We start from the raw sequence: 10,099 nt of genomic DNA, 5'->3' as shown, positions 1-10,099 counted from the left end.
CAGTGCGAAAGCGACTTAAGGTGCCAAAAGGAAACTAGTTACTTCAATTTTTTAAATGGGAACTGGGAGATATTTCAAATGGGTACAACATTTTGTTACTAAAACTGTACCCTATATCGTGTGTTTCATTTGGAATTTTGACACAGACAATTAATCATTAAAAAGATCTCAGACTTGGCAAAATAAATGTTAACTACTTCGGAAATCGAAATGCATGTGAACAAAACCTACCAATAACAAAGGAAATATTTGGTAAACTAATTCTAATGTACGTACGCCCCTCCATCTTTGTATATGAAAACAACGAGCTGTAAACAACACATGCAAATTTGTATATAAATCTAGATGTGCATGAAATGTCTGCCGGCAGAGCACGATCTCAGTTAGTTTCACACATTGCCGAACGTGCATAAATAATAGTGTCTCAATCTCCAGGGACGTACAACAGCACACAAGCCATAGTCCACTAAACATACGCACATACACACACACTCTCTTGTTGTCCTAATCTCTCCTTGCTCAAATGGAAGGCGCCATGGATTGGGCTTCACTCCCAGCAGACCTCCTGTTCTCCATCTCCAGCCATCTGCGCGAGCCGGAAGACTTTGTCCGCTTCCGTGCCGTCTGCCCGCAGTGGCGAGCCGTCGTGTCGCATGAAGAGCACGCTTTCTTCCAGCCCTGGATCATGGCGAGCCGCTGGCTTGAGGACGAATATTCCGAAAATTGTCTTCTACTCGCTCTCCACGCTGAAAACCATCAAGGTACGTGTCCCTGATATGAAGGGCAAGCGCGTTGCTGCGTCTGGCTCCGGACACCTCGTCGCCATCGACAACGATGATGATCTATCCGCTGTGCTCGTCAACCCCCTCTCCGGGAAGACCACGGCGCTGCCTCGCCTGCCCGAGTTCTTCCACGACAATGGCACTCACGGCTGGGTTACCGGTGAAGGGGTCATCACGCTGGTGCTCTACAATTGGATGAGCGAAAGCATGGCGCTATGGTACCATGGCGGTGGGATCACTATGAAGGGCTGGGCTATAGTGCCTGGGAGGAAGTTGTGGTTGAGGATGCCATACTACCTGAGAATGCTTGCTGCCCATGGTGACCAGATGGAGATGCATCTAACAGACCTTGATAGAGACAACGATAACAGCGTTGTGCTACTGCAGGAGACACAGAAGATTGAGTTGCTTGGCGGCTGCTGGCATGGGTCAGATGAGTTGTTCAAGGCAACTACCCCATACCATCACGAGTGGTTCTCGCTGTACAGGATGGTCGAACAGGAGGAAATCCCAGTTCATGACATCAAAAATGCCATAGGAGTTTAGAGCCGTGACTCTTGCACCCGCACCTACATGATCCCAGCGAGCTGTGATTTTGCTGCACTCTGTAGCAGAAATGCCTTCTACTACCTCAGGAAGCAGTTCGACGATGGTGGCTCATACTATGCACTTTACAAGAAGTGCTTAGCTAGCGAAGAGTTAACCTTTGTGAAGCGCCTACCGGAAGATTGGAAGTTGTCAGACGAGTGGTTCATGCCCACTTTGAAGATTGGAACACTCTGATCTGATTTAATGGTTTGCATCAATGTTGGTTTTTCATTTCATATTATTGTTCATTTCGTGTTCATGTTATACCACTGAAGTTCAACTATTTTTGTTACTAGTCAAGAGCCCGTATGTTGCAACGGAAACAGATTTAGTTTCTAGTTTATTAAGTTAATTAAGCACATATTTACTCAAAGCAATACTTTTATGATTTCGCTTTTTGAATAAGTAGGTGATTTCGATGTTTAAGATAAACCAACAGTGAAATGAGAGAGGACTTGCTAGAGGTTGGTGTAACACTGTAGAGTATGAAGCCTAAATATTAGTGATAATGGGGTGGTCTGGTAGAACGGACACCACCACTACTAATATTTTACTAATATTTGAAGTAGTATAGATAAGCGACGTAAATATTGTTATCGATATTTATATTATATTTTTCAACTATTTTTTTCTTTTCATACTACTTCCTCCGTTTCACAATGTAAGTCATTCTAGCATTTCCCACATTCATATTAATGTTAATGAATCTATATGGATATATATGTCTAGATTTATTAACATCAATATGAATGTGGGAAATGCTAGAATGACTTACATTGTGAAACGGAGAGAGTACTGTTCATTTCGTGTTCATGTTATACCGCTGAAATTCAGCTATTTTTTTTATAAGAGACCCAAATATTGTTTTTTTCGTGTTTATTTCGTTTTTTTATGCATTTTATTTTGATATAACAAACTAAAGGATAGCTGAGAAGAAATTGGCATCGAAATTGGGCCCAAGAGGACAGAGGAATTTGTTATCAAATCAACTGAGAGGAAATAGACATAACAAATGTGTGCTCGATAGATCAGTTCGTTCATGCGCATTTTGAGCACAACATGGTTATGCACATTTCTTGCTTGCTTGATTGATTCTAGAGTAATGATGTTAGCAGCCCTACCCTTGTCTTATGAGGTGCTCTTTTTCTTTGGGACTATCTTAAAAAATCGTCACAGTTTTTTTTTATAACTATAGTATAATTAAAGTGTAACTTCGATATAGTTAACTTAGTTATAGTACACTATAATTAGAGAATGTACTACACTATTTATAATGAACACTATGTAACTAATAGGTAAATCTTTACAACACAAACAAGCATATGGTCAAGTGGTAAAGCTACAACTGTTGTGGTAGTTGGCCATCAGTGAAAAGAATTTGCGAATATATATTTTTTTTAATAATTTATGTTTATATCCTTGTATGAAAAAAATTAGCACAAATATACATGTTTCGTAGAACAGAGAAACACGGGCAAGCTAACCAATCGCGTTGTGGAGGATCGTTCCCGCAGTATAGGCGAGCGGAACCACGTCAGTCCGTGGGGGCTGGCCCGCATGCTACCACGAGTAGGCCGAGCGGTACCGCGAGGTGCGAGCTAGCCGCGTGCGATCCGAGGTTGTCAGGATCGGGATACTAGATAGTATCGTTTTGCTTAAAATAGTATCGTATCGTAGGATCGTATCGTAGTATCGGGATACTATGAGATTTTAATTTTTTTTAAGTTTAATTAATATTTATATTAATCGCATACAGCCATTCTATATAAAAAAATGTAGTAATAATATATGTCATGTAAATATAGACATTTATCAAGAGAAACCATGTTGGTTTTGATATATTTAACTGATTTCTATATAAACTTGAGCATATTTATTTACATTATTTTCAAACCATCTTATTTTAAATAATATTTTGTAGTATTGTAGGGATCGCAGAATCAGGATAGCACCTAAGATTTCGTAGCATTGTGTAGTAATGAATAGTAGGATCAAGATACTATGAAAATTAGGATCCTAAATGGGATCGATATTGTTTCGATTTGATAGGATCGTAGTATCGTAAGATACTAGAATACGAATCGGGATACTGACAACCTCAGCGACCGAGCCACATGGACGCATGCTTACGTCACCATCCTATGCTGCAGGCTGATCGGTCGCATGCATGAATTATTTTCAATTAGTTCACCGCACATGCATGCACGCGGACACGCGGTCATGCATGGCCAGCCCGCGGTACCGCACCGGCCTGCGCCACCGATGCGGTATAACTCGCCCACGGTGCGTGGCTGCGTCGACCGTTGGCCCTGCATTTCGGCATCATGCTAACCGTTCGATCCCGCGTTTCTCCCCGCGGTACAGGTACATTTCCACAATTCTTCTGAAATCATGTATATAATTACAAAAATGTTAGAAATAATGGTTATTTTCAATTTTTGTGCGTTGAAAAGTTTATTTTCTCCACTCATGTTTGTGCGTGGAAAATTTTATTTTGACCCTAGCACTAATCTCAAAGTCCATCTGATGGCTGAAAATTTGAAAGTTTTTTATAAGAAAACAATTGAAAGTTTTTTTTAAGAGAACTGTCGCAAGATTTTTAGCAATTACAGTTTTTATTTTGAGAATTACACAGTATAACACAAACACTCAAATTCATCTTGTAGATTAACGAAGTCACCATGGGCAGACACTCAAATCCATCTTAGAGATTGACGAAGTCACTATGGGCGCTTCGCTGTCGACGGGTACGTCACCTACCACTGAAAACACAAAGCTTAATACTGGAAAATTCACTTCCACGGGGAATTGAACCCAGAATTTAAGGTGCTACTGAGACTCTTATAACCACTAGGCTATAAGCCTTTCGCACAATTCTAGTTTTTGTTATTATGTAATCTGGACCATCCTGCTTCTAGCAAATTCTTCCTTCTAACATATTTGGCAGATCTCATGCCATCATGCGGCTTTCAAAAAATATATATATATATACTAATATTGCAGTCTATATATAATTATGTATGAAGGAAAATCGGAGTAGCGCCCTTCTAATTATTTTTAGTCAACAGGATAGCCTACACACTACGGGGATGCACAACAGTTTTCCTTTTTTTTTTCCCTGTGCTAATAAAGTGGTGCAACAATCTGAAGACTGGATAATTTTAATACTTTGATGATGTTTCACCATCTAGTCAATTGGTTCTCGTAGCTGGCTGTTCTGCATGACTTTTCATGGTATTCGTTCCTTAGTGTTTCATTTTCATCTCGAGAATATATATAAGTGACAAGTTTTCAGAAAGCATACATGTTTCGAGGGTGAAATGCAGATACGCCACTACGGTTTCGCATATTTTTATCATTCTGCCACTGCTGTATTTGGTTTATTGTTCTGGCGTAACTGGTTTCACGCCAAAGACATAGAATGCCGCTCTACCATTAATGTCCCATAAATGATCTAGTCGAGGTGTTTGATTAGGTTAGTTGTCATAATGCCTTCCCATCTGATTTGTATGTATAATTATCACTGGATGGTAAGCTGTTGCAATAAATGACTATGATTTGAGAAGGAAACATTATTTTCTTCCCTCCAACTTTTTCACCCTTTTCCATATATAAGTGGTGGGGATTTGATGGACTGCATGCACATGTATGGTACAACACCCAAACTCGCTTGCAGCGGCTCTCGGCCCGTCAATCAAGTCCATGAAATTGTAGAAAGAGGCAAAGAGCACAGGAGGTGACCAAGACGCATACTGCGCTGTTGAGCTAAGTGGACTATGTGTGTTGCCTGCTGAACATCGGGTGGCAGCCACCTGACGGCTGATTTCGCAGGAGTGAGAAGTGAGCCAGGCCACGAGATCGGATGGCCAGCGACAGTGGAGTGACACCAACGAACAGAAGCATGCCCCCTAAAGTGAATATCACTACTACAAAACCACACATAAGTATCAATTCATAGGTACCGGCACCTTTAAGCACTATATGTGCCAGTTCCAAAAAAAATGGGTACCAATACTATAGGTACCGTTTTTTAAAAGAACCAACACCTATTATATATTATCGAAACCGGTTAATTAAAAAACTGACACCTATACCCATAAAAACCGTCCAGCCAATCCTTATCCACATATCTGTCCCCACCTTATATATCATGTTATCCGCATGACTGTATCTCCTCTTCCTCTCCTCCTCCACTCGCCTACCCACCACCCGCCCTGCCTCTGCCTCCTCCTCTCCCCAGCGGTGCCGCATCTCCTCCTCGCTCTCTCCCCGCCACCTCTCCCACTCCTCTCCCCGGTGGTGCCCGTCCGAGCCACACCACTCCTCCTCTTCCTTCCTCTCCCTCCACTGCCATTCCTCCTCTATCTAGTGGCACCCTCCTCCTCCTCACCATCCTGAGCCACATCGCGCCGGATCTGGCCGGCTGGAGGTCAGGGGCCGCCGAATCTAGCCACTACGTGACAGCAGCTCCTCCTCCATGTAGCGTCGGGGGCAAGGAGGTTGATGAGGATAGCGGCGGTGTCGGAGCCGATGTCGAGGATAGATGAGCAGTGTACAGAGAACAAAGGAGGAGCTGCTTCGAAGCAGCGTCATCCCAGCGATGGTGCAGCTTGGCGATGGCGGTGGATGGTGAGCACGGGCTCCTCTCGGGCCTGACCAGTGGCGTGGACCGTGGCGGCCGCCTATGCGAAGGAGCCCTGCGCTGAGGCGGAGACGGTGACGGTGGTGGCTGGAAAGGTGGCGACAACAGCCTGCTTTTTTTTTTAGAGAGAATCCCTTATATGCCACTGAAAATTGGCTCTTCCTTTATATGCCATTAGTCCAAATTTGTGCACCCTCTCATGCCACTCCTGTCTATTGACTGTGTATTGACCGTTAACAGTAATGTAAAGAGAGTACAAGGAATTCACTTATAAGGCTATTTTCTTTTTAAAAAAACAGCATTTCAAAGTGTTTAATTATTTGAAGGCATATAAATAAAACACAAACCTATCTCTAGTCAAATTATCAAGCCGTGCACCAACGCTATCTTGCCTTAACCTAGGCCAACAAGTGATGGATCCAGTTATTCCATTTTTAACATTAATAAACCTTTAACTTTGGGAACATTGCAAGGCTTGCCCATAACCAAGGGCATAGCTATTCAAATAGATTATACTCTTGCCAAAGGTGTACAACGTTACCCACCAAATATGTGTCGCCACGTGTGTGGACCCCCGTTTTTATAACAGGAATCAATCGTGTAAATAGTACCATTTCCCTGGATCAAGTAGTCTGGTACACACGAGTTCATAGCTGAAATACCAAATGCACATACACGAGAGTCTAGTGCGAATTATTACATCACAAGCCCGCAGCATAGTCTTAGATCATCAGACCGATCGGTCCGGAATACATTCCAAAAGCAGAAGTAGATAAGGCAGCGGAGTTAAGGCAGCGGCACGCCATTGCCACAGGCAACGACCGTAACTAAGACCTACTGAGCGCCGTCGTCTTCATCACCCTCCTGGTAGTACGCGTAGGGATCCTCCGAAGGTTCATCTCCAGCCTCTGATTAAGTTTGTATATTGCAAGGGTGAGTACCAACCGTACTCAGCAAGCCATCACAGCAACAATGCACATGATAGGGGTATTCAGAGGATGGCTATGGTTCTTTGCGCAAAGCCAGTTTTGTAATTCTTTTCACAAGCCTAAGACCTAGCATAGACTGATCAAATTTTAGTACCAGTGTTCACATTTAAACAACGACGGTTCTGTCCAAACCATCCGTTGTGATCCCGCCATTGAGTCGTCATGGTTTTCTGAGGACGTCCACCTTCCCGCCTCTCAGGAAGTGGCTCCAACAGCATAAAAATCATCATGCAATATCCCATCCCACACAAGTTAAGGATTTAGAGTCTAGCCAAGTGTAATACATGTCTCGGTGCTCAATAACTGCGAGCACGGCTATTCGAATAGATTTGGTTTACTCACACTGCAGTGGATGTACACTTTACCCGCACTCCGCGACTGCCCAACTCATGAGCCTCGTCCCAACACATGAGACGCGTCACGGCAAAGCTTTTCGATAACCTTGCATTGGCAGTACCCGCTCCATGAACTTAAATCCTCATGCACTCTAGGCGTCCATGTTTCTAGCAGTGAGAGGAGTTCTGGCGCTCCCGGGAAAGAGAAGTCTCACACACATATTAAATTATGGTTCAAGTTAAGTTCTCTCTCTCACACAATCATAGCAGTCCTACCAATGGCGACACCGATGTAGGGCACGCCTCTCGGCCCTACCTCAACGGCTGTCCCACGGTAGCGCACCTGCCTCACTCAGGGGTGAACCATCTATGCAGGGATACTGCCTCCGCTCGGCTATCTAATCCGCTAGGTCTATACCCATACGAGAAGTGCGGTTGTACGGGGGTCGTTTCATGCTTAACTTCATGGCTCGGTCCTTAATTGACCGGGGACGGTACTAGCCTTTCCCAGATACCACCCAAATCCTCCGTCTGCCCCAGTCTAAAACAAGTGTTTAATTTCATTCCTACTTTCACAATTCATGTCATCATTATCATGGCAATGTGGCGCTCATGTCTCCACATGCCGCATTTCAATTATCTTCCCAAAGGTAATTGCCCAAGCATATAGCATTTGATAAAATATGAGCATGAATGAATCTAGTGTAGCATTTCTAAGCATGTGTCATAGTTGACTAAGGACTCATACGTAATTATGGTTACAAGGATTTAAAGTAAACAATAATCAAGGCATGGCATAATCATAAGTACGATGTTCATCATTGCATGCAATCTTATTTGTAAACAAAATAATTTCGTAATTGGGATCAACATGTTCAAAGAATAGTGATGACTTGCCTTGCTCGTAGTTCTGCGGGTCTTGACCCTCGCTCGGATCTGCAACTCCCTCGGGCTCTAAAATTACGTGCGAAGAACGATTTGAATTCAATTAGAATTCAAATAAAATCCAAATAAACTTCAAATAACAGTCGAACGCGAATCGATCTTTCTATATTGACTACAAAGTTTGCTAAACCACGCTATTCCAATTTTAAGGTCATTTAATCCTAAGTCATTTTGTGATTTAGAAGTGTCTCCATTAAAAATTCAACGAAGAATACAATTCTTAGTAATTAAATCCGATTATCTCCGCGAGTGAGTTACTTATAGAGATTACCAAAATAATCTATAATTATATTAAATATTGCAATTCTACGACTATAATTAATCTATAATTAAATTCTAATTATTTTAAATTTTCTAAACCTCCTCAATTTCTCTCAAATTTTCTATTCATTTTCCCTTTCCTTTTTCTCTCTTCTTTCTTTCTTTTTCTTCTTTCTTTCTTTTTCTCTCCCTCTTTCTTTCTTTTTCTCTTCCTCTTCTTTCTTTTTCTCTCTCTCTCTCTCCCGGCTTCTCCCTACCTCTCTCTCTCTCTCTCGGCTCACGGCGTACCCGGGGCGGCGACGGTGACCAAACGAGGGGGGGGGGGGGGGGGGCGGCTTACCGGAGGCAGCAGCGGCGGCGCAAGGCGGCGACGCACGGCGCGACACTCAGCACGGCATAGTGGCTTCGAGGCGACGGCGCGGCGGCACGAAGGCGGCGGCGCGTGGAGGAGGGGGAAATGGAGGGGGATGGGTGTGGGGTGGAGAAGGGGGGGCCGGGGGTTTTATAGAGCGCGGGGGAGGGGTGGCCGGCCCTAATGGCGACGCGACGGGCGGCGCGTGGGGCTCGAGGCGGCGACGGCGACGGGCGAGCGGCGCGCGGTGCGGCAGGCGGCAGCGGCGACGCGACACGCGCGGCGGCACGGGGCTCGGAGCGATGGGACGGCGGCACGAGCGCGACGGCGACGAGCGGACGTGCGGTAGGGCGCAGGCGACGGTGACGCGCGGCAACGCGACGGCGCGGGGCTCGGAGCGGCGACGCGACGGGCGGGCGACGCGGTGCGGGGCTAGGCGTGGCTTGGCACGGGGCTTGGCGTGGCTTGGCACGGGGCTCGGCGCGACAGCGAAAGGCGACGTGACGGCGACGCGGCGCGGCAGCGGCGCGGTGCGGCAGCGGCATGGGGCGCGAGGCGGCGAGCGCGCGGCGCGAGGCTACGGGACGGCGGCGCGGCGCGGCAGCACGATGAGACGGCGGCGTGGCGACGCGACGGCGCGACGCGACGGCGCGACGGGACGGCGCGCGGCGCGGCAGCGGTGATGGCGACGGCGCGCGGCGGCAGGCGACGATGGGACAGCGCGCCTCTCATCGGAGAAACCTTCAGATAAACGTAATCTCCTTCCTTAAATTCCAGGTTTCTTCTTCGGGTGTCAGCGTAACTCTTTTGTCTTGATTGTGCCACTTTTAGATGATCACGGATCAGGCGAACCTTTTCTTCGGCCTCTTTGATAATGTCAGGTCCAAATACCGCCCGTTGTCCAGTCTCGGACCACATCAGTGGAGTACGACATCGTCGACCAAACAATGCGTCATTGGGCGACATCTTTTGGCTTGCTTGAAAACTGTTGTTGTAGGACAATTCGGCGTAGGGCAAACATTTCTCCCAATCTTTGCTAAAATCCAAGTCACAAGCTCTCAACATGTCCTCTAAGACCTGGTTTGTTCTCTCTGTCTAGCCATCTGTCTGTGGATGATAAGCTGTGCTAAAAGCAAGGTTACTTCCTAGGGCTTCATGTACTTTCTACCAGAAATACGAAGTAAACTGTGTGCCTCGATCGGATA

The 10,099-nt window shown here is 45.5% G+C and overlaps 1 pseudogene; it reads left to right on the top strand.

The window, feature by feature from the left end:
• The first annotated feature begins 535 nt into the window (after positions 1-535).
• On the top strand, positions 536-1,565 carry LOC127767606 (uncharacterized; annotated as a pseudogene).
• The last annotated feature ends 8,534 nt before the right edge of the window (positions 1,566-10,099 follow it).

This window comes from Oryza glaberrima, chromosome 1 (genome assembly GCF_000147395.1).
Source record: "Oryza glaberrima chromosome 1, OglaRS2, whole genome shotgun sequence".
Taxonomy (NCBI): Eukaryota; Viridiplantae; Streptophyta; class Magnoliopsida; order Poales; family Poaceae; genus Oryza; species Oryza glaberrima.
The sequence above is the reverse complement of the archived record's forward strand: the minus strand, read 5'-3'. Positions and strand labels throughout refer to the sequence as shown.